This window comes from Ursus arctos, unplaced genomic scaffold (assembly GCF_023065955.2).
Source record: "Ursus arctos isolate Adak ecotype North America unplaced genomic scaffold, UrsArc2.0 scaffold_13, whole genome shotgun sequence".
Lineage (NCBI taxonomy): Eukaryota > Metazoa > Chordata > Mammalia > Carnivora > Ursidae > Ursus > Ursus arctos.
In genome coordinates, this window is record NW_026622797.1 from 42498887 (window position 1) to 42524328 (window position 25442).

Below are 25442 nucleotides of genomic sequence, written 5' to 3' on the forward strand. Positions count from 1 at the left end.
AAGAATGAAATCTTGCCATTTGCAATGATGTGGTTGGAACTAGAGGGTATTATGCTAAGCAAAATAAGTCAGTCAGAGAAAGACAAATACCAAAGATTTCACTCATCCATGGAATTTAAGAAACAAAACAGATGAACACAGGGAAGGAAAAATAAAATAAGATGAAAGCAGAGAGGGAAACAAGCCATAAGACTCTTAACTATAGGAAACAAACTGAGGGTTGCTGGAAGGGAGGTGGGTGGGAGGATGGGGTAATTGGGTGATGGGCATTAAGGAGGGGACTCGAAGTAATGAGCACTAGGTGTTATATGCAATTGACGAATCACTAAATTCTATCCCTGAAACTAATAGAAAAAAAATTCTAACTCAATTCGTAGGCTGACTCTGTTAGTCAGGAGTGGCTAAAGTACTATGAAAATAGGGCCAACAAATAATGGATCAAACACAATAGAAATACTTTTTCCACTCATATAAGGTCTGTGGTAGATGTTCCAGATCAGTGGGAGATAGTAAGGTGGCTTCTTTTCCTTGTGGTTACTCAGGCTGACATTTGGCTCTGCCATTTTCAAAACACAGCTTCCAAGCTTGCTGTATTTGTGATACCTCTTTATCTAAGAAGTTGGAAGGAGAAAAAAAAAAAAAAAAAAACATGAAGGAGGTGTGCAGGAGGTTTTATAGTCTAGGCCGGGAAGTAAGATGACCAGCTTGACCTGATTTTTCCTGAACTATACTTGTTTTAAAACAGAAAGTCTCATATCTACAGAAACCCCTCTGTCCTAAGCAAACTAGGGCAACTGGTCACCCTCCATGGAAGTGACACATCTAATTTCTACTCACATTCCAGTGGCTCCGCTCCTCGGATGGTCACACCAGACTGCAGGGGATGCTGGAGATACGGTGGCCCATGTGCCCTGGGAACAGCCTCATAGGTTGCTTTCCGCATTAACAATTAGTGAATGAATGTTTCGTATAGACAATGAACCCAAGGAGCCTAAAAATTTGTTTATAAAAGGAAATAGACACAGGGGAGTGAGAAAAGGACCCAAAATCTAGACCAGGAGGTGACCTGAACAAAGCCTTTGTTGATGTTTACTAACTACGTGTGGTGCAGTCCCCGTTTGGTGGGTTCCTACCACAACCTTAGCTAGGGTTCAGAGAGCAGGTGTTTGTGAGTAAGAGGAAATACAATCCTATTTCAAAATCTCACCTCTTTTCACCCACTTGTGGATTATGGGGAATTCATTTGTGGTGGCAAAACAAAACAACCTCCGCGGGACTACAGCTACATACAGCTTTCAGGAGTACGCGCTACATGCATTCCTGGAGAACCTTCTAGCAGACATGAGGTGACTCATTGTATATTTAAATCCATTCTCTACTAATCATAGCATCATTTGTCGTAAGCTTTCTGTATGCTAGAAATCATGCTGGATGCTTTACTTACGTGATCTTATTACAACGCTAAGGTACTTAAATTTTCCCTCTGTTACAGATGAGGAACCTGAGGCTGATAGGGGTAGAATGACTGGTGCCTCACTACATGTTGTAGAATTAGGATTTAACCCCAGTTCTGTCTCCCTCCTATGCCTGGTTGCATTTACTGTACCAGAGACTTCTAAGAGAGGATTATATTATCAGTTTTGGGACAAGCTAAAATCTGCTCCAAGGATACTCTCTTTCTCCAGAGTGGGATGAAAGGTTAGATAAGAAATGCATACTCCTTGGGGCACCTGGGTGGCTCAGTCAGTTAAGCATCTGACTCTTGATTTTGGCTCAGGTCATAATCTCCTGGGTTGTAAGGCATAGCCCCACGTCAGGCTCTGTGCTGGGCCTGGAGCCTGCTTAAGATTCTCTCTCGCCCTCTTTCCCTGCTTCTCCCCGCTTCTCCCCCTGCCCTCGATTGTGCTCTATCTCTCTCTCTCTCTAAAAAAAATGAAATGCATAGTCCAATAATATGTGAGTTATATAAGTCCTATGTTACAACAAATTGTCTTACTTCTAGGAATGCACTCATATTACCACAATGTGTGTGTGTGTGTGGGGGGGGGTTGTCAAGGCCAGAATCAGTCATTAAGGGTTTATCAGGCCCTCAAGCATCCATGTCTATGTACAGGCACTGAGGTGTGATGTCCTGATCCCCGGTTTCCAGAACTCAGATATTCATTCCCCCAGCTTCTGGGAATGTTGGTAGCTGACGGCCCTGTACTCAGTTTTTCTCTGGGACTTTCCTCGGCTAACAAGAGATTTCTTGCCCAAGGTCTTAACCCTGTCACTGAGGACACCCCGTCCACAATATGACAACTTTTGTACAAGGGTACAAATGCCTTGTCTCCTTGCCCCAACTTCAGATAATTCTGTGAGAGTTAATTTTACCCCTTAGGGAAATCTCCCCAAGTAAACTTTTCTGTGCGTCAAGCTCCGAGTCAGACTTCGCTTCCTGGGGACTCCTGTTCACTCTCTGTAGTCTGCACAGGCTTTATGATGAAGACTAGCACGCAGAGCCTTTCCCGCAGCCACCCACACAACGAATTCCTGACGTAAGCATAGCTTGTTCGCACATGCTCCGTCCGCAGTGGGGCCGCGGAGAGAGGAGCATCCGGGGCCTGGTAGGGTCTCTCTGAGAGCGAGGGTGTGAAACCGCATAAAAGTGTTCAGTTTGAATTTTCTTTCTTTTATTTTTAATATTAGTTCTATCTCTTCCCTCCTGCCTCCTTTAACATTATTAGTATGCGGTGAATATAAACACAGGCCTATCAGGCACGGAGTGGAAATAGGCCCGCAAATTCGTGGTCGGAGGAGGGCCGTACTTTAGCGGAGAGCATCCCACAGATTTCATCTTCTGAATGGTTCCTGGTTCCACCAACATTCCCTCCTTCCTTCCTTCATTTTCTCTTGCCTGCTGTAGTCCACCAGCCTTTCCCACATTGCTAAAGCAGATCTCTGGCTTATTTCCTGTCTCCTGTCTTATCCCTGCCAAACACGTGTTCATATTGCAGCCGGGGATCTGCAGTGTAAATCTGACCTGTTAGACCACTTGTTTAAATCTCTGAGTGGTTGCCTGTGCTCCAAAGTTCATGCTTTCTTTCATGGGATGGAGTTTAGCATTAGGATATAGGGGCTATGTTTGACAGGCTCCCTTGTTTCTAGGTGTGACCATGTGGTTAGCTCTCATCAATGAATGTTAGCAAAAATAGCATAGGTCACCTCCAGACTGTGGGTTTTAAGAAGCAAATGTGGGTTTTCATGCTCTCCTCTCATCCCTTTTGTCTGGACGCAAGGAAGACCTTAGGGTTGCTGGAGCCACAAGACAGAGGGAGCCCGAGTTCCTGAATCACCATGTATAAGAGAGCTGTCCACTGACCAGAGTCTTCTGCTTCAAATCATTCTATGAGCAAGGAATAAATTTCTGTTAAGTATAAGCAACTGTATACATCGATGTCTAACTGGTACAGTAGCTAGCCTACCCAAATGAATAGACTACTTATTACTCATATGATAAAATTTAAACTCTATAACATGATAAAATTTAAACTCTAAAACGTGGCTTACAAGGTCCAGTGTGATTTCGCTCCTTCTTGCTTCTTCAGCTTCATCTTTGTGGTTAAGGTTATAGGTTCTGGAGTTTATCCACATCGGTCCATATTCTAGCTCTTTTGCTAGGGCCTTGGGCAAGGCACGTAATTTCTCTGAGTCTCCATTTCCCTTCTAGAAGAAGGAGATCACATTTGTCAAGAGTTCTGAAGAGCCTGAGATTTCACTCTACTTGAAAGCCAGCTTGCCACACTTTCGTGGATGCTGGCAGAATACATGAGGCTCTGTTCAGAGAAAAAGGATTTTATCACTCATAGCACAGCAGATGGCATAAACTTCACGTTTGTATTGCTTCCTCTAGTCTTCCAGGATCCCCGGGTGATGGGGGTGCAAGGCCAGGTAGATGTTTGCCATACAATGGGTTTGAATCATGGCTAACAAACCCTGAACTTGGGAATTCCAACTGTTTTTAAATGGGCTGTGAGCAAATCTGTCTGGACTTGGCCCCAACGGGAAACATTATCTTATTATAATAGACAAATATGATTTAGTAATCTGTCTCTGTCTTCCCAGAGAGAGATGTCTCCCAACCACATTACCTCCTCATTGGATCATTGCGAGAACTAAACCAGTTACCTCCTATAATGGCTTGGTACGAAATAAACCTGGTATGAAATAAACCCTCATTCATGAGCTGCTGTAATCAGGTCTCCCTGTTTTACCTACTTCTCTATGTGAAGCATTTTGGATTGCTTTCATTTGCTCCAGCATGCTATGTTTTCTTTTGCCTGTGGGCCTTCAACCTTATCACTGTGTCTGGAATATGTGACCCCCTCCCACCCCATTCCTGCTTCTCCCCTACTTTTGGTCCCAACCCATGAGCTTAGGTGCTCCAGCTCTGTGCTCACACAGTTCACTCCCTCTACAAGAATTCTTTCTCTTTGAACACTTAGCAACCCTAAGTGTTGATGTTGTTTAAATTTCTTAAACCTCTTGGCAGGTAAGCTCTGGGATGTTGGAGAAAATATGAAGCAAAAGAAAGTGGCCCTGGCTAGCTTAAGGAACAGGGAGAATTTATTGGAAGGCTTTTGGGTTATCTCGTGGAATCGAAGTTGGAACTGAACAATCAAGAGCATGGAAAGGGAAGGAACAGTACGAGCTAGCAACTCTGTTGCAGCTGCCTGCAGATCGATCACCGGACTCAGATCGATGATCACCGGACTCAGATCGATGATCCCGGATTTTAGGTGTATCTCTTTCAAATTTCAAAGACCAGAAAGAGAATCTGAATTCAGCTTGGATTAGGTGATCACCCTGTATAAATCAGTTATGGTCAGTGGATGGAGTTACATAATACAAGCAATACTTTTGGGGACCGTTCCCAATGTAGAGAGTCCCTCCAAGGACTGTCTGTCACTGAGAATATGCCCAACATGTCCCTTCTTCCTGACTCCAGTCTTGCCTCCTCTAGTCCCCCTCCTCCCCAATTGCTGTAGGACTACTGTAGTATTACTATCTCTTCTACACCCTGTTGTGTGACACTGGGGCTGGGACCCTGCAAACCACATCCCTGCTCAGCTAGATGGATCCCTGTCAGGCTCTGGCCATGGGGGCACCAGAAGAAGCATGCAAGCTTGGAGGCAGGGGAAGGGATTTGCTCCTTGCTGGCAGCTTCCTGTTTTTGTTAGTCTGACTCTCCCCCCTCGCCTCTTACCCAGCAGCGCCAGTTCATTCCTGCAGCAGCACTGGAGCCCAGTGTGCAGTCTTTCCAACGCTCACAGAACTAGTCTCATCCCCCCCCTCAGAGACACTAGCAACAGCCAAGCAAGCCCCCGCCCCTCGGCGGAGTGTGGGGTCCCAGCCATATGGGTCCTCTCCTCTGGGCTCGGAGACACCAATGCCGGCCAAGCAGCATCCCTCCTCAGTGTTGGGGGTCCTGTACCGGAAGGTCTGCCCCACAAAGCTCAGAGACATCAACACTAGTCAAACAGCAACCTCTTCTCAGAGTTTGGGGTGTCAACCCCCTGGAGATTCCCCTCTGAGTAGACACCAGAACCAAGAGTGCCTCCAGAAGAGTTTCAGCTCTCAAAAGAGTATCTGAGTTTCAACCCCACGGGGCCCCCTTCTCTAGGTTTTTTCTAAGGCTTTTAGTCTCAGCAACCCCGGCCTCTCTGCTACCCTAGGGGTAGCAACTGCTTTCCTCAGTCTCTGCCCCTGTGATAATGTGTTGTTCTCTTCCTGTCTTTTCATTTCTCTGGTCAGTAATTCTTTACAGCGTATTGTCTTTATTGTGTAACTGGTGTGGTTTCTGTTTCCTGACTATGCCCTGCCTAATATAAGGGGTCATTTTCCTAAAATAGAAATCAGATCATGTTACTCCTTTGCTTAAAATGCTTCAGTGGTTACACCAATGTTCATAGCAACACTATTCACAATAGCCAAAAGGTGGAAACAAATGTCCATCAACTGATGAATTGGATAAACAAAATGTGGTCTATCCATCCATAATGGGTTATTCAGCCTTAAAAAGGAATGAAATTCTGATACATGCTGCCACATAGATGAACTTGGAAAACATTATGCTGCGTGAAGTAAGCCAGACACGAAAGGACAAATATTGTATGAATCCACTAATATGAGGTACCCACGGTAGGCAAACTCGTAGAGACAAAGTAGACTAGGGGTTACTAGGGGTTATGGGGCTAGGGGAAATAAGGAGTTGTTGTTTAGAGGCTACAGAGTTTCTGTTTGGGATGATGAAAAATTCTGGAAATTGGTAGTTGTAATGGTTGCACAGCATTGTGAATGTGCTTAATGCCACTGAATTCACTGAACTGTATACTTAAAAATGGTTAAAATAGTAAACATTATGTTATGTACATTTTACTACGATGAAAAAACATCACCCAAATTGCTTCAGTGGCCCCATTGACTCAATACTGGTTCAGTGAGGAAGAAGGTGTGTTGAACTTTTCCTGAGCGATGATCTCTGGGTGTGGTGCTGCCCTGGCTTGCTCACTTGACACTCATAATGGATGGGACACCTATTTTCATCCTGGAAGCACTGCGCCATATTTGGATGGTATCTACTGCTACCACATGAGGCATTGTCAGCAGGCCTGGTTTTGTCTCTCCGTTTGAGCCGTGTTTTTAGGATCTCCCCAGATAACCTTGCTCAATGGCTTCCCACCAGACGGGATATTTAATGCAATTGTTTCTCTCTACATTGGCCTCAACCCGGACTTTAGCATGAACATTCTTGTAAAGTCACCTTTTGATTTAAGATGGCCATCAATTTGGTGTTTCTGTTTTTGTCACGTTGTTGAAATCTTAAGTTCCTATGGTCAAAAATCTCCTCACCCGGATCTGAAGAAGTAGGAAGCACAGAGAACAGTTAAGTGCATTATCTCTTGCCTCGCGCTTTGCTTGCCTTTTGAAAGTTAACTTGAACATGGAGGATTTGACACCTCGGTGTGTCCTAACACCCTCAATTGACAGAAGGTAATAGGGTGATAATAGATTTAAGCCAAGAAGATTTTTCCTCTATTATCAATTCAATTTCAGTGAAGGAAGTTTCAGTGGTAATCATATTTCTCCCTCTCTTTCTCTATCAAGGAATGAGTAAATTTAGATAGTTTGCCTAAGAGTAAAATAATATCACCAAACGTGAAACCAGCCTCATACTCTCATCTTCTTGGCGAGGCATATCAAGATACGCTAGCAAACTGTCAGAGGCTGTAAATCTAACTAATCTCCCTCGTAGCTCTTTCTAATCTTTCTCTTCAGCTCACAGAAAACCCGTGTCCCCTGCTAATTCTACGTTAGGTTAATTGGATTGACTGTGTAATATTCAATTGAGATTACCTCCATAAAATTTATTTATAAATTTTATTCCCTAAGTAGTGACAGAGTGAGATAGTACTTTTTTTTTTTTTTTTTTTTACTACTGTAGTTAACATCCCCCTAAGGAAGAAAATTAGTTTAAGGCATTTGGATTTATTGAGGAAAGAAAAATATAGTCACAAAACAGAAAAAGAAGAGCTGGGGGACAACATCATTTAACTTCTAAAGCGAGGGTTGGATTTTGGATGATCTGTGAGGAAACTACTTCCTGAATCTTTTTGTCACGGACTCCTAGTGCCTCGAGACACACTGAGTGGCGTGAATGACAAAGGAAGGAGGAGCTGCCTTTTCAGCGCCATGTGCAGAGCCTTTTCCAGGCTCCCCTCACACTGTATTAGGTGACCGCAGCAGATGGTTAGAGGGAATCAGGCAATGACTCTGGGGAGCATTTCGTGCATTACTGTCCAGCCCCAGGCCACAGTGGCAGGGACTGTGTGACAGGTCTGATGCGGGAGAGGACAACACGAGTCCCCGCGGCAGCCCTGTTGCAATGCGGGGTGGACATGAGCCCAGACCCTGGAGCCAGACTCCAGCTGCAGCGGGCAGTAAGGTCTCGGGCACGTTACATAATCATCTTGTGTCTCTGTTTTCCTCTCTATCCAGTGGGGATAAAAAATGCTTCCCTCATAGGATTATCTTGAGAATTAAATGAGATAATACACAACTAGACTAGTGCCTACCATATATGAAGCATTTAATAATCGTTAACTATTTTTATTGACACTCTTCTCTCAAACTCGGAGCCTCAGGGGACTGGTGTTGGAGATGGCCACAAATAGTCCGATGAGAAAGGAAAAGAGAGTGAATGCTGGGGCCTTGGAGTGAAGGAGAAAAGCACTATCGTCCCACCGTGGGATGGATCGGTACTGGTCATTTAACCTACACAGAGTGTGCCCATTTGCCAACTAATTTCTACCTCTAAACTCTCAAGGCAATGGAATCTTATGTTTAAAATGTGGTTAGAGCTGGTGTGGTTGGGCAAAGAAAGGCACCGTTTTCACCATACTTGTGTAGGTGTGGTAGTGGCATAGGGTAGAAGCTAATGGAACAGACTTTGGAGCCAAAGGGTCTAACTTTATAACCAGTCCCACCAATTACTGGCCAAGTTCATTGGCAAGTTATATAACATCTCAATGCAATGGTTTCCTCTTCTGAGAAATGAGGATAATAATAGTATCTGCCTTGTAGTATTGTTATGAGGATTAAATGAGTAAATAATTGAAAGGAGTGCAAAATTTTTTGGAACATAGTTAAGTGCTATATAAGCATCTATAGTGTAAAGATTTTATAGAAGTTGTCATTTCCATACAAGTCTATTATCTACCTGTAGCCTCAGATCTTGGGAGGAATTTCGGGTGGAAGCATTCACCAATACAACAGTATTTCTGAATTATCTTGAGTTTGAATTTCAGATTCTAGAAATATGTACACAGTGAATGTACAAGATTCATTGGTGAACACTTAATGGGTTTCCCAAAGAGGGAAATAGAAAGAAAGAAGAGACAACCCTGCCCAGTGAAAATGAACCAGATGGTTATAAAAAACATAAAGCACTTTTAGGATGCAGAAAAGGAGAAAATTCAGAAGACCATCAGTAAGGGAAGATGGGTACCATAGCTGGGCAAGGGATATTTGGTGAAATGGCTGAAACCAGTTTTGGATGCTGAGGGACAGAGTTGCTAATGAGATGGTAGCATACACAGCAAGGCACATGCTTGCCCCCTTTCCCACTCCTCCCTCCCACGATGCCTTTATATTTTTAGCCTGTGGGGTTGGAATGATGAATGCCCAAGTGGAAATAATGTTGGAAGGAGATTTTTCTTGGCAAAATGGCAGTAAGGACTGCCAAGTGTTTTCTAAGATGTAAACAAATCATCCACCTTCATCAGGGAAAGATTAACACACATTATTCCCAAGTCAGTGTGGGATTTTCACCGTCTGCAGTTTGCAATTTGAATTCTCCCCCATCATCATGAGTTTTTACAACCCGATGTGCATTAAGCACTCCATTACTCTGAAAAATCACTGGTCTTCCAGCCGCTAGAATCAAATAATCAGTCACAAGTCAGGAAATAAAAATCTTCTTCTACTCGATATAAAAAAGTTATGAGGGTACAGTGGAAGAGGCACTGACTTGGGGTTTGGATTTTCTCTTGGTTATGCCACCAACTGCTCCTCTGTGTATCTCTACTTTTACAGTTATAAGAGAAGAGTATGGGATTAAATGATATTTAAGATTCCTTCGGGCTCTGAATTCTATGATCTAGTGTTCTCTGTCATTCTAGGTTACTCTGGGTGGAAAGTAGCTTTGTATATATATTCATGATAAAAACTTCCCAGAATTTCAGAACCCCTCTCCCATGTTTTGGAATGTCCTTTTCTCCCATGGTCACACTATGAATGCTTTTATATGCCTTCTAGAAACTTATGGCTTGGAGCGCCTGGCTGGCTCAGTGGGTGGAGTGTGTGACTCTGGATCTTGGGGTTGTGAGTTCGAGCCCCAACTTGAGTGTAGAGATTGCTTTAAAAAATTTAAAAAAAAAAATCTTTACAAGCTCATGGCTTCCCTATAGAGTATATGGATTCTCCCTCCCACCAGACCTGGTAGGCTTGTTATCTTCTAGAATGTACCCTCTTTGAAATACTGTCTCCATGTCTCTTCTTAACTTTAGCTTCAACCCAAATTCACCTGTTTTGCAACTCCCTTCCCCAGAACTACATTCTTAGTAAGATAGCTTTAAAAATTAGCATTCAAAAAATAATTTTCTCTTTGGATAAGATATCTGCCTTTTAATATGGGCCTAACCCAAAAGAATGGTAGAAAGTTCAGTTAGCACAAATGATGGGGAGACACTTACCAGAACCTTCAGGAATCCCAAATCACACTCATAAGCAACTGCCTGCATGTAAAGTCTACTTATATCTTCAGGAAACCCAATTCAAGAAACATATCAAACACCGGGGCGCCTGGGTGGCACAGCGGTTAAGCGTCTGCCTTCGGCTCAGGGCGTGATCTTGGCGTTATGGGATCGAGCCCCACATCAGGCTCCTCCACTGGGAGCCTGCTTCTTCCTCTCCCACTCCCCCTGCTTGTGTTCCCTCTCTCGCTGGCTGTCTCTATCTCTGTCGAATAAATAAATAAAATCTTTAAAAAAAAAAAAAAGAAACATATCAAACACCAGATGTGTGCTTTTATTATTGTAGGCCCTGGTGGAGTGAAAGGTCAACACAAAGATAAATAAGACAGTTCTTTCTTCTAAGAAGCTTAAGATTTGGAACTACAGAGTATTTTTTCTATCTTAACAGATAGCTTTAAAAATGTTTTATTGTGGAAAATATACATAACATTTATCATTTTAACCATTTCCAAGTGCACAATTTAGTAGCATGAAGTATAGTCACATTGTTGTGATATTATGTTTATCTCCAATAACCTATATACTAATTGAGAGCCTAAGTGTGAGGGTATGTGTAAGTAAGTTAGAGTTTGCACCTTGGACAACTTACCTTTCAGGTGTGACTTAGCTGAACATATAATCGGTCAAGAATTTTAAGGCAGTCTGCTTGCTTTCCTTTCTTCCTTTTTTCCCCTTTCTTCTCTCTTTCCCCTCCTTCCATTTCCATCCTGTTTCTAAAATGATCTGAAGTGAATTATAAAAATACGTACAATCTCACAGGTGGAAAAAAATGAAAATTTGTTGGGGTGCATGAGGGCAGGAAAGTGAGGCGGAGCCTTGTGTGAGCTTAGTACAGAAGACGCATGCCTTGGAGTCCTAGAAGCATGTTCGAGACAGGTTTCAAATTTTCTTCTAACCCTCCCAGAGCTAGTTTAGCAGAGAAATTTGATCCATTACAAGATTTACAGTGTCCCGTCCGTGACATAAAACAAGACAACAGGTGCTCAAGAGCACACAGCTTTTCTTGATACTGAGATCAGAGAGAAAGTTCTCCTGAGGGCTGTCACTGAGAGGGTATGTGCGGTTTAATGAACAACAGCCATCTGTACAGTCTCCACAGCGATGAATCATTATGAACTGTCTCTTATAAATAATCTCGAGTAACACTAACGGTGTTGCCTGAAAGATCAGTAAGAACAGTGCTGTCCTGCTGCTGAGGTCTCTACCAGCCAGGTCAAATCCAGGGATAGATCTTAGAGGGCCTCGGGTGAAGCGAGGTGAACTAAGATGTAGATATGCACGGTTGTTGAGGGGCCTCAACCAGCTGGAGCATCCGGGCACATCCCCAGCTCGAAGGCTCGGAACCCAACAACTGCACCTAGGTACTCTAACGTGCCTTACAAATGTTAGCGCTGTCTACGTGTGTCTGCGAGTTCAGAAAAGTAGGGAGGTGTTGTTTAGGACTACTCTAGTTTGTGATGGTGAAGCCCCATTGCCGGCACCTAAGAGACTGCTCAGCTCTGTGTATGTAAGTGGGAAGGCTTAGTGGTGTGATGTGCTCTTCCTAAAGTGATGTTAAGCGTAAGCTAAAAGGAGAACCAGATCATATGGCTTTATAGCTCAATGGGAGTGTTTATCTAATCTATTTCTCCGATCTGAGTCTCAATTAAGTGCTAGTTAAGTTCTAGATAGACAGAAATGACCAGGGTCTCCATAGAACCCATGAAGATTAGCCCATTTGTTATGATTTTTGGCTGTTGAGATTTCTGGGGTAGGGAAATCCCTCGTTGTATGAGTCTTGGTGGGTGATAGGAACCATGAGAAGCCTTGAGTTTGCAGAGCGCCATTCTGTCATTGCACGTGACTTGGCTAAACATACATTCAAACTTTATTTTTTAATTTATTTTTTATAGTTTAATGTATTTTAATAGCAAACTTACAGGAATAGCACAGAAGACAGATAACATTAAAAACACGTGCTTGCATGTAGGACAAGTCAGTTAGAAAAGTACAGTGAATGGGTGGAACCTACCGTGTGATAAAAATGCTGCGAACCCCACTTAGTCGCCGTCAATAAGAGATGTACTTGCTTTTAAAAAATCCAAATGCTGGCATTCTCCAAAAATATTTAACAGGTTTATTTAAACTGTTATAATGTTGAACTGCCGAAACATGTTCACTGAAGGTTCTGACTTACATGAATGCTTTATGCCCCTGTGTTTATATTAAAAATTCACATACACATGACAATGGAAAAACTGCCAATACCTGATTTCTGTTCCCTATTTTTCCACTTACAACCATATATATATATATATATATATATATATATATATATATATATATACATATATATATATGTATGTATCTTTTGACCACATTGGAAAAAAAAAAAGAATCTACTGTTTGGAAATACCAGTAACAGGAAGAATAGAAAAAAATTTTTTTAAAAATGCAATGTTTTCCATCATAGTGGATTCTTAAGCAGGTTCCCCACCAATGCAGCGTGCTAGCTGGATGTCTTTTGGCATAATCGTTACTCGTTTGGCACGGATAGCTCACAGGTTGGTGTCTTCAAAGAGGCTCACCAAATAGGCCTTGCTTGCCTCCTGCAAGTCAAACTTTAAATCTAAGTCCGTGGTATGCAGAGGAAGGAACCATAAGATTTGATTCTCGGCAGTGGTGGTGGTGGCATAGCAGCATCGTCTGTCACAGGTGACAGTGTCCAGTGGCAGCTGAGTCGAGGGGCCAGAGAAGTGTTCAGCAATGACAGCAGTAGCTGCTATCTGACTATGTCTTTATCTTGGGTTTTGCTTATTTTTCAAGCCTAATTCTTCAGCTTTCTTATTGGGCTTCTGAGTTACCTAATATTTTTTTTCCAATAATTCCTTTTTGCTTCAAGTAGCCAGGTTGTAATAAAGAATCTTGAGGATAAAGGTCACGATCGATTCCTCTTTGTGGAACTAAAAACTAAGAGAAAGGTTACTTTAGTCCGGACCAATTTCTCCAGAAAGTGATACAGAGGTCGGCCATGATCCAGGAGTCTGTACCAAATTATTCTTGCCTGCCATGCCTACTCATCCCACACAGGCCAGAGAAATCTAATCCTATAATCGGGCAAGGAACATTTGAGACAGAACATTTAGTTGGCCAGTAGGTCTTTAATTTATGGACCTTTAGAGAACTGGATAGCTTCCACTCTGTATGTAATCTGAGAGGCCCGCATCTGTAGAGCTGATGGAGGCAGAACAAATGATCAAACTCAGAGTCCACACTGGCAGTGGTCCTTGAACACCTTTGGGAGGCAGAAACTTGTCCTCTAGAAGATTACAGTCAGCTTGAGCTTACTAACCAAGTAGAGAATCCTGGTCTAGAGAACAAGCATCCTGAGAGTCTGATGGCACTCCGGACATGCTATCCACAAAATATGGCACCATGGCACAGTGGGTACTTTAAGCTGAAGGAATTTGAGAAATGGCTTGTGCAGGAAGGGCTTTCTGACCTTCCCCTGAAACAAGCCATAAAACTCTCATGTGAGAATACCCTCCACTCATCATCGAACCTAGCATTAAAAATACTCACGTTGAGCTGTTTCTTTAGGTCTTCATTTCCTTATGAAGGCTCCTGTGTCATGTAAAATTTACATTAAATAAATTTGTGTGTTTCTTCTCTTGTTAATCTGTCTTTTGTGACAGGGGTCCCGGTCAAGAACATAGATAGGTAAAGAAAAAAGATACTTTCCCTTCCCTACAAATCATGGCATCTGGCTAGCTGGCTTGAATTTGGAAGCTGAACAAGTAATTCTACCAAGTATAAACTTAGGCCAGAACTTCTAGGAAGTTTGGTGCCATCTTTACAAAGATGGCCGTGGCTGTGACTCCAGCCAAAGACTCCACTTTCACAAGGCTCTCTCCTTTGTCTTCTGTCTCCTGTGAGGACATTTGTCATTGAGTGTAGGGCCTACCTGGGTAGCATATCAAGATCCTTCATTTAATTACATCTGCAAAGACCGTCTTTCCAAGTAAGTTCTCATTCACAGGTCATGGGTGAATGTATCTTTTGGAGAGGCTCCCATTCTACCCACTACTACACCATTGGTCCCTCAAGCCCAGGCGTCCGTGTGAGCACAGGATGCCCTCTGTTGACATTTATGCTGACCTGAGAACTGCCTGGAGCTCTGGCTGCCGGAGGCTGCTCTTCTCCCTCTTTCCACAGTCCCCACTGCCAGGAACGGCCAGGCAGAGGCAGAGCCCTGGGAGTGGGTAGCTCATCCTGCCTTCGTCCCCAGCGGAGGCTTTTTATTCTCAACTCCCTATGTGGCAAAATAGAAGGGAAAGCTCCTATGTCCTTATTTTCTAAAGGCTCCCATTCCTGTTGTATTTACAGCCTTAAAAATAAACTTCTATTAGCTTTTTATTTCTATAGCTGTTTATTTTAGAGGTTCTCCATATTTATGCACAGGAAGAAATTCTTTCAGTGTCTCAAGCATTTTAGAATTTAATGCCAACCTGCCACTATTATTTTGGTTTCCATTATTTATGAGCCCAATCCCTTTTTGACTTTTAAGCACGGTCTTACCTGGCTCTGTTTCTCCTCCATCCCCAGGTCATATTTTTTCTTTATCTTGGGAGTAACTCTTAAAGAATGAGATCAACTGTAATGTGCACTGACATTCACTCTTTTTTTCCAGAGGAAATTGCATTATCTGATGTCTTAATATGCAATATGAAGTGTTCCTTCAAGTATTCTCTCAAGAAGCCCAAGAGGATGAGGAAATTACAGACAGCTCTTGACTGCAGACCACCCGCATGCGTTTCCTGATCTCTAGAAGCTGTCAGGGGTGGGCCGAGGAAGGCAAAGGACTCAAAACCCGTATCAGCAAACTCTGCTGCTTGCTAGGCTCTCTGGAAAAATACCTTGCGAGGGAAAGCCTGGAGTTATTGACTAACGTGAAATGTTTAGAGTGGTTTGTGAATTTTTACTCTTTCTGAACAATCCGTGTCCTGTATCTCAGATGACAGTAAGTGAAGCATCACTTTGACATTCTAATTTTGAAAATTCCTGAAGGATCCCAAAGACAGAACATGGGGACATTATGAAGGACAGTTGAAATTATGAACGCTTTGCCCATTATTTATCTGCATGCATCCCTGGTTTTCATGACATTCGTTACTTTTCTTTTTATTCTGGGAGATGATTGTCTCCTGGCATGATGGCAGAGTCTCGGGGTAAAACGGATGAACCACACTGTAATGAAAATGCTTTTCAAAATTTGTATTTTTTGAACTTTTATTAAATATTTTGCAGAATCTTGTTTTCCATGTAAGGGTGTGTTTATTTCATAATGAAAGTCAAGCTGTCAACCCTCCACTGCTTTTCATCAGTGCTGCCGGAAGGTAATCAAATTTGGTTCATAAAACTAGGAAATCTTGTTTCTTTGAGCTTTTTTCTCAAACACTGTCACTTAGGGAAAAGTTTCAGTCCCAGCCTACTGGATCTCAAACCTTCTATGGCAGGACTGTAATAATTGGTCTTTAGCATGAAAGACTTTGTGTTTCAGTCATTATTATTTTCAGAAAATATACTGTGCTGAATATCAAGACCTTCTGGAAAGAGCTATTAAATAAGGAATTTCATATGATGTTCAGGAAAAACCCTTATTATTTCAATTAAATTTTTTATTTTTAAAAAAGATTTTATTTATTTACTTGACACAAGAGAGAGACAGAGAGAGAGAGGGAGCACAAGCAGGGGGAGCGGCAGGCAGAGGGAGAGGGAGAAGCAGTCTCCCCACTGAGCAGGGAGCCTGATGCCAGCTGGATTCCAGGACCTGGGGATCATGACCTGAGCCGAAGGCAGGTGCCTAACTGACTGAGCCACCCAGGCGCTTCAAATTTTGCATTTTTTATTTGAAAATAAGCTGCAAGTTTGACACTGACAGGGTTCAGAACATGTTACCCCAAAATATGGCACCTTGATATATTGAATATTTTAAGCTGAAAAAGTTTGAGAAGATGTCAGATGCAGTAAGGTCTCTCTGACCTTCACCTGCCCTTCTCCCCTGAAGCAGTTTGCAAGACCCCCCCATGAGAAGTGTCCTCCCTGTACACAGAGGAGAGGAGCAGCCTTTTTTCTCAGATGGAGGGAGAAGAATCCAAATCAACAGGCCTTACTGAATTTCTCCACCTTATTACATTTAGTTATACCCCCTTTGTCCTATCCTATTTCTCCATGACTGTTCACTCTTCATTCAACCTGGCATAAAAACATTCAGGTTTAACCATTTTTTTTTTTTTGATTCTTCATTTCTTTATGAAGGCTCCTGTGTCACATAAACTTAGATTGAACAACTTTGCATACTTTTCTCCTGTTAACCTTCGTCAGTTTAATTTTCAGACCCAGCCAGGGTCCCCAAGAGAGTCAAGAAAACTTTTTTCTTCCCCTACAATATCAAGGTTAGTTCATGTTTTATTAAACCGAAGCTTAGAGTCCATTGCCACCAGGCCCAAAATAAATAATTTTCTGATTTTTATTTTGGTGTCTAATTTTCTACCTAAATAATTTATTTAAGAGACAGTGTTCATCATCATTGCCGTTTACTTCATATTTTTTACACAGGAATTTTTATCCCTTCTCTAAAGATTTTTTTTTTTTTTTTTTTTTGCCCAGATTTAGATAAATGACCCTGAGTCTTCAGGTCCAAAGTTATTCTTACACCCCCCCCCCACACACACACCGCTCCCACTATATATTTATGAAGGGACTGAATATTTTTTTAAAATGCTATTTCTGGTTTTTAAAAAAATGCTTCTTGGTTATTCTATGCCATGCTTTGTTTTTCAAAGATACGCCAGGCAGTATCAGGAGCATAAATGCTGTTCAAATTCTACCTCAAAGAGTCAGAGGCCTCTCAGTGAATTTCTCTTTCTCCTTAATCTGGTCAGAGCCAGTTTCTGTTGCTTCAAACAAAAATAACTACCTAATATTCTTTCCGGTCTCACAGAGCGTCTGTTCTAGTGGGGAATATGGTAATGAAACACCTACATTACGGGTTCTTTCAAACAGCAGGAAGCGCCAAGAAGAAACCGCACAGGGTGAGCCTGGGGTGAGGCTGACCCAAGCAGGCGCTCTGGGGAGGGAGCGTCGGAGCCGAAAGCACCTGACATGCCCCAGAGCTGCGCTCATTGAGGGCCGGCGTGCTCGGCTGAGCGCCCTGGCGGCCTCACTCCGGCTGTGGGAGGAGGACACGCACCTGTGTGGTCAGCGAGTGAGAGGAGGGTAGAAAAAATGCGGTTGTAAACTCGGATCCAGGTCTTGTGGGACTTGAGAACTATGGTAAGGCCCTGGAATGTTATTCTAGTAGCCTTGGGAAGAGACTGGAGAGGTTTGTGCAGGAAATGACAGGATCTGATGTGCATTTTGTGTAGACCTTGCTGTGCAGAGAATGGATCGTAGGGCGACAGGAATGGCAGAGCACTAGGTGGCAGTTTCCACAGCTCAGGATAGAGAGGAAGGTGGGTGGGACGGGGTGGCCGAAGCACTGGGCAAGTTGTCAGACTCAGGACACGAGGATGGCAGGACTGGCTGGGGAATTGGACGTGGGTGCTGATGGGGCGGACGATATGGAGCATGAATCTGGGGTGCCTGGCTCAAGTCATCAGGTGACGACTTGATGATGCTGATCTGAAGTGAGGTGGGGAGGCCTGGAGGAGAAGCAGATTGGGGGGAATCATGAGCTGTGCCTTGGATGAGTTAGGGTTTGCGAGGCCCAGTGGACGTCCAAGAGGAGATGGGGAGCTGGCAGGGAAAGTTCTGGGCTGGAGACACAGTGCGTCATCGGCACGAAGTAGTGTCTAAAGCAGTGATACTGAGTGTAGATTAAGGGAGAGCAGAGCCCTGTGGAGCCCCAGCGTCTACGGCTGCGGAGGAGAAGGATCCCCAGGAGATGACGCCAGGGGGAGTGGCCTGCGAGGCTCAGGAATGCCAGGTGGATGTGGTTCCTTGAACTTTAGGGGAAAGACGTGTTTCTAGAGGGAGGCGTGGGCGGCTGTGCCAAAGGCTGCCGCCGAGGTAAGCAGCGTGCGGACAAAGCCATAATCGTAGCCCGTGGCCCAGGGAAGACGTCTGTGTGGGGGAGGGCGCGTGGGGGAAGACTTGCCTCTTGGGCACGTGGAAATGGAGCCTGCTGCAGAAGTCTGGGACGTGGCCCCCACTGCATCTTTCTACTTCCAGAGCAAGTCAGTGTTTCTTCTGTTGGCGGATGGAATTGTTTCTTTCCTTCAGACCATCTGTTGCTGTGGGTACTGTACAGAGGAGAATCTGCTTGTCATTTCCCACAAAGAAGATGAGCTATGAGTGTGGTTGGCATTGATTTCTTATGTTAACTAGTTTAATCATTACAATATAACTGTTTCCCTCTTTGGATACAGAGTCACTTCAGCTCTCCCCCGCATGCTTCTTATCACTTCATTTTGTGGACAGCTCCTCAAAGGTTGTGTCGACGAAATAAATCCTTTCCTGAGGTATCATGAGACATCGTGTACCCTCGTGTATTCTGATGTCCTCGGAGTCAGATACACCTGGGCTTGAATCTTGACCCCATCATCACTTGTGCGTTGGACAAACTTGGCCATTTTATATAATCCATCTATGCCTCCCTTCACTCATCAAAGTAACTAAGGTACACTTTAGACTCTACCCCAAAGGACTGTTTTGAAGCTCAAATGAGACAATTGCTACAATGCTCAGTGCCTAGCACACAGTACGATAAATAACTGTTAGCTACATGGAAATCTGGAATAGATTCAAAGAAACTGCTTTGACTCCCCTAAAAATTTGAATGAATATGCTCCAAGATTGGCAACGAGCAAAGACTATCTGAAGGAAGAGATTCTGGGGTCTGACACTCATCACTGAGCTTCATCTTCCCCTTGAAGATTTTACACTAATTACTGCAGCTCCGCATCATCCCCCGAGTGAAGGGAGGGTCTCCATCCATTGCCAAGTGTCAATATCAGAGGACCAGAGCTTGATTTTATAAAGGGAGTAACCGGAGATGCAAATGGAAAAGTTAGGTTTGGCATGTTCCAAGGCTTCATTTGCCCAACTGAAAAGGGCATGCAGTGGAACCAGATCCCAAGCACAGTCCTAGCTGTGTTCAGGAAGGAGAAACATAACCGGACCGTTCTGTTCTCAGGCATTCTTCTCATTCTGAACTACATGTGCTGTGGGAAGCTGGGCAAAATCAATGTCTTTGGTCTTGTTAAGAGTTGGCCTTGGGCTTTAAGAAAAATCTTGAAGACCCGAGTTCACAACTTTGCTGGAGATTGACAGGTGGAATAAGATGTTCTAGTGATGAGCGTGAAGAGAACCAAATCCCTTTAAGGTAAAAACAGACAAAGCTAACAGATGAAGTTGCAAAGGAGTAGAGGTGGAAGAATTTTTGAATTTCCTTCCCTGGAGAAAATTGTCATCTAGTGTACATAACCCAAATAGAGCTTAATCTGGAAGCCAGTAACTGGATGATGGTCTCAAATTCTCACATGAAGGTGGATTTTAGAATCTGCTACAGTAAATCAAATAGGAGCATTATCAGGAATACCCACGGCTAATACAAGGTGCCCTGGATAATGTCACCTGACTTGGATTCTCTTCTCACATCTTGACTTTGCCTCTGTGTGGGTACATAGCTTTGCCAGCACATGTCTTACCACGTTGGCTGAACATGTGAGCTGAACTGAGTCAGGACTCTCGTCTACACCTGTCCCTTTGCTGTAAGTGGGTCAGTCAAGGGCAGAACCTGGTTGGTGCAGAACATCTGACTGTAACCAAAACTTCTCTTTGGTTTGATTTGGGGCCTTAACTTTAATGCCTTATTTTCCAGATTGTCATCTCTAAAATTAACACTTTTACTTATTAGTCTGTTCCAAGGATAAAGCATATAAGAAAAAAGAAAAGCTTTTGGCTCATTATCATCAGGATAGCAGTAATTTGCTATATAATATTATCTCCACATTATTCTACTGGTCATAACTTCTCCTCAAGAATGTTTCTTTGGATAAATGGAAGAATGATGTAAAATTTTTTTTTTGCAACTATGCACATAAAAATGCAAGAGAAAGAAAAGTTAAATAAGTTACTTAGCCCCACTGAAGAAAATTGGCTTATTCTGTAGGGTGGATGGCATGAACCAGCTTCACCAGCAGGAAGACATTTCACAGTGTTTCGCTAATGTAGGAATCTTGAAGTATAGTGTTGACAGGTAAAGATGTTGGAAAATATAATGATTTTTAATTTTTTTAAAAACCATGATTTGATTTTAAAGTAACTGTTATTTAGGACCCAGAGTGTTTTAATAAATATGCAGTGTAATATTAAAAAATCTCATTCTATTCTTTTTTTAAAACAAATGTGCATACAGCCTAGAGACAGCCTCTGAGGTATGATCATTCATGCTCCTCTTAAATGGTTTTAAAAACAAAAGACCAAATATAGTTAAGTTATATAGAAAAAAATTTCTTTTTCCTGAAATGCTCCAAGGAGCAGTCATCAAGAATGAGCTCATGAAGTAGAAAAACCAAGCCAAGAAGATGGCAGCAAATGTGGAATGGTGCCGTGAAGCTGGGTCATTCATTTCAGGAGAAGCGGACAGAAATAATGTAATTCCCAAAAGCAGATGCTGGTACCTTCTCAGTAGAAACAGATGGGACTTACACTGTACCCTATAGAAGATATTCTACTTTTTCATGAAAATGTCATTAATAGCATGGCACTGGCACATAAGGGTCTGCTTCTTTACAATGTCAAGAATCAAGGGGCGCTTGGCTGGCTCAGTCAGTAGAGTATATGACTCTTGATCTCAGGGTCGTGAGTTCGAGCCCTACACTGGGCATAGAGATTACTTTCAAAAAATTTAAAAAAAAAAAGAATCAAGAAAAGAGGACTGTATTACAAACAGAAGCAATACATTCAACCAACTACGAGAGGAATAGTAGAAGGGCGCTTTCACCCAAACCCCTGGTAACTCCGGAGTAGGAGCTGATGTCCCCATGGAGCCCCCAGGGCTCTGAGAGACTGGTTCCAGCATGAAAGCAACATGCGCTCTCAGGGAAGGCAGGGGCAACTTTCGCTTCTAAAATTTCAAGGTTCTATTATCATGTTCTCTTGTTTGATGACTTTCATTTTCCCACATCCTTGCCTCGCGAGGGCCACTCAACTGACTGGTTTGTGTTGCTGCAGCAGTCAGGAAGAACGTCGGGCTCCTTCACTTTAGAGTCAAGTCTGGTCTTCGTTCAAGGGCAGGTGACTTGTTTCTGAAGGGCAATAGCTTTCCTAGTGACACTAATCTGCCATAGGTCATAGGAGAACATAGGAGTGACAGCTAGTGAGTGTCTGGAGGTGAGATGTGTCCCCATAGCAGCAGTGAGCTCTCAACCCTAGGACAGCACTTCCGGATGGACCGTCGCAGCTTTTAGGAGCCTGTCTGGTTTTGGGAATCTCGTGGGCAATGCCCATCCCAAAGACTCCTCTTACACTTGAGTTTTGAGTAGGAGCAGCAGAGGGACAACTTCCCATCTGCACATTTGCCTTAACAGATTCACCACGGAAGGGCAAAGGCAATTTACCTTGGGCACCTGCCCTTTCCCTTTTCTCTTCGGGATTGCACTTACAGTGTTGGGTGGAAATAGAGATCCTTTTAAGGACCAGACTGCTTGAGCCCTGAATGGGAAGGATCTGCATTAGGTCTGTGACTGGTTGCCAGAGATCCCAGAGCAGCCTCTTTAACTGGGGACTCATACTCCGCGGTGCAATCCGCAGAATTCTGCCAGCGGTGCACAAGGCTGCATAGCTTCTCAGCCTAAAACATCTTTGCTTCAACTAAACCATCCCCACACATGTCAGAAAATGACTTGAGATTTTGAACAAAATGACTTCCAATATTCCTTCCAGGTCTCCTATTCTGCATCTAAGCTTTTGACTAAAATGAAAAGGAACTCCATTGTTGTTTGGAAGTCATGATTATGAGTTGAAAACTAAATGCCAAGTCAAGTCTCAGCCTTCAACTGTGACACCAGACTCCCCCACATTAAGTTGTCCTCTATCCCTGACAATTCTCCCTTTAATTAAAACGCAGCCTGATAGGCAGAATCTTGGGGCGCATAAAGCAGTTATGTGATTCACTCAACCATTTGTATGCATGTGTGACCTATTTAGCTTTTAAAATCCTATTTAATGCCAAAAACTACATTAAAGAATTCAAACAAAAGCTCACAGGGAGTCCCATAATGAGACTGTTTTGATTATTCCAGTGATTAGCCCATTTCCTTTCTCTTTGGTAATTTCATTTAGAAAAGTAGTCATTTTAAGAACAAGTAGATTTTCTTTATTGCTTTTCTAGTTTGCTGTGAAGTTGGCAAGTGGCCAACCATCTGTGAAACTGCAATTATTACTATTACTTAAAATTTATCAAACCTCTTCGGGTGCTATGGAAATAATTCTCCTTAGTCTACCAAGACAAGGCCAAGAAAGGCATGAACGAGACCCAACCTTGCTAAAACACGACAGAAGTAACTTTTGGGGACGCCGTTGGAGAACATGTTGGTGCAGGATTGCTGACGGGTTCTGAGCCACTGTGGCCAGGCATCGGTTCTTCTCTGCCTCTTCCTCCCACGAGGAGGATGCGTCCATTCAGGCGTGCATTTATTCGTCACTGAGCACTTCTTGAAATGTATGGGTGTGTCAGCTTCTAATGTAATTTGCTTCTGAATAATTCTAGCAGTACCGCCTCCTTTAGTCTCGTGTGTTGCCCTCCGGGAGTGAGAATCCAGGAACAGCCTCGCCATCCCGGGCAGGTGGTAGGTTTCACACTGCTGGTCTACCTCAGACAGCGACATCTAGTGGCAAGAAGTCATGGCTATCCACCGGGCGGCCAGCTTCTCCCCGCCCTCTTAAGGCCAGGGTGAACACACAGGTCGGCCTGGGACAGACAGGGTCCACACCTACTGTCCAAGCATAATTTTTAATAGTGTCTGCTTTCACTCTTTTTTTGTTTTTTTTAAAGATTTTATTTATTTATTCAACAGAGATAGAGACAGCCAGCGAGAGAGCGAACACAAGCAGGGGGAGTGGGAGAGGAAGAAGCAGGCTCATAGCGGAGGAGCCTGATGTGGGGCTCGATCCCATAACGCCGGGATCACGCCCTGAGCCGAAGGCAGACGCTTAACCGCTGTGCCACCCAGGTGCCCCTGCTTTCACTCTTGAAAGCGCTAACAGATTGGATAACGAATTACACAGCCCACTTAATGCCTTATCGTAGCTTTCCCTAGTAGGTGACTGAACACATGACTGAGGTAATATGTTCAGGAAGATTGCTCCCCATCGTGTAAAGTAATATTTATCTTTACCTATCCTGAAATCATCCTTCAAGCATTATGGGATTGTTTCCAGCTCTGATGCTGAGGCCGGGTGAACAAGCTCATTTGATAGATTTTAGTCTTACCCACACCAGGCCTTTGTCTATCCAGATGGAAGCCCCTAATTTTCATCTCTTCCCAGAGACCTGCTCCCTCTGATCATTAGTTTTCCCTGTTAATCAGGCTGCAGTGGTGTTTGGACGCAACCCGTCTGGCTGTCTGCGAAGCGGCACACAATGGCTAGTCCTTTCAGGCACGGATGTAAGGCCATCTGGGAGGTGTGGGATTTCCCAGCTGTATTGTAATTTTTTTGAATTAAACATCTTCGACCACGTAGAGAATAAAGGGCAGAGACACTGCCTAGGTGGCCCATAGCTATCCCTCTGTTTATGCTTGCAGAAAGAAAAAAGACAGAAAAAGGAAAAAATTTTTAAAAAAGGAAGAAAGGAAGCAAAAAGAAAGATCAGTATTCATAATTAAGAAGCGGTGTTATCAATTCAAAAGCACTATTTGCAAGTAAAAAAGGAACCTCACTTTGTTGCTTTTTTATCCCAGGGCCAACCTGAAGGGGTAAACATTTCAGGGTTTATAAAAAAACACAACAACTCCCGAGAGGGGTGCATTTAAGTGAACCAGTGATTTATTCCTTTCCAAGAACAGGAATTTTATAGTACTCAAAAGTACTCAAGTAGCAGAAGAAGAAAAGGGAACATTTTGTAATAGAAATCTTACTCTTATATTTTCTATTTTGAGTTTAGAAGTTCGAGTCCATTAAAAAAAAAAAAAAGCTGTACAAGTGTCTTCCCTGTGCAAGATGTTCTCTAGGCCTGAAAATGGATCTGGCTTCAGATCCTGTTATTTCGACATGACTATTTGTTTTCCTATGGAACATTGAGACAATATAATAAATTACAGCTCTCTTGCTGAATTTTATTTGTCTTTTTTTCTTCACGCTAATAGTCACAAAAATCTTTCAAGTGCTGCCTTATCTTACCTTTGCAAGAACTTCCAAGCATGTAGGAAACTGAGTTCTTTCCCTTAAGAAAATTAGAATTCACTGGGGAGACTGAGTAAACATGTCGTAGGCATTTATTGTGTTTACTCTTTGGACTCCAATTATTTGGAATTGCTGAACACTTGGACGTAGCCTGGGTTGAAGTTCAAATATATTTCATTTTTGATGAAAGAACCTCCTAAACAAAGCAAACAACGCATTAGAGAAATTTTTATATTTTTTTCAAGGAAAAAACTTTTTTAAGCTGAGTCACGTTTTTTAAGCAAATTCTTAAGTGTTCCGTACAGAGGGTTGTATTTATAAAGGTAGATCATAAAGGATCTCAACTTCCAATACTCTATAAAGGATCAATGTGCTCCTATTCCTATTCTCCTGAAAAAAAAAATGGGTGTTCTTCAAATTTATAACTCAGGTACACAGTCTTTACAGCTGGTTTACACTTTGAGGTCCGCTTGTGAACGCGCATGACAGGAACACGTGAATTTATAGACATCGTCTTGAAGTACTGAAGGGGTTGCTGGCGGCTGCAGTCAGCGGGGTAAGGACGATGACAAGATACTGTGTCGGTGCAGAGCAGAAACACAAAACCGTCCTGTTTAATAAACATCGTGTTCTGGAAGAGCATGTGTCTTTTAAGTCTGGCATTGTGCCAAGGGCAGAACTTTCTCCTTTGTAAGACACCAT

General features: G+C 43.0%; 1 long non-coding RNA gene across 1 annotated transcript in view; it reads left to right on the top strand.

Moving 5' to 3' along the window:
- Nucleotides 1–15632, top strand: part of LOC123001345 (uncharacterized) — a 39469-nt gene extending 23837 nt beyond the window's left edge. The window contains exon 3 of the long non-coding RNA XR_006410140.3: nt 15022–15632. This is a non-coding gene — a long non-coding RNA (uncharacterized LOC123001345). The remainder of the gene's footprint in view (nt 1–15021) is intronic.
- The last annotated feature ends 9810 nt before the right edge of the window (nt 15633–25442 follow it).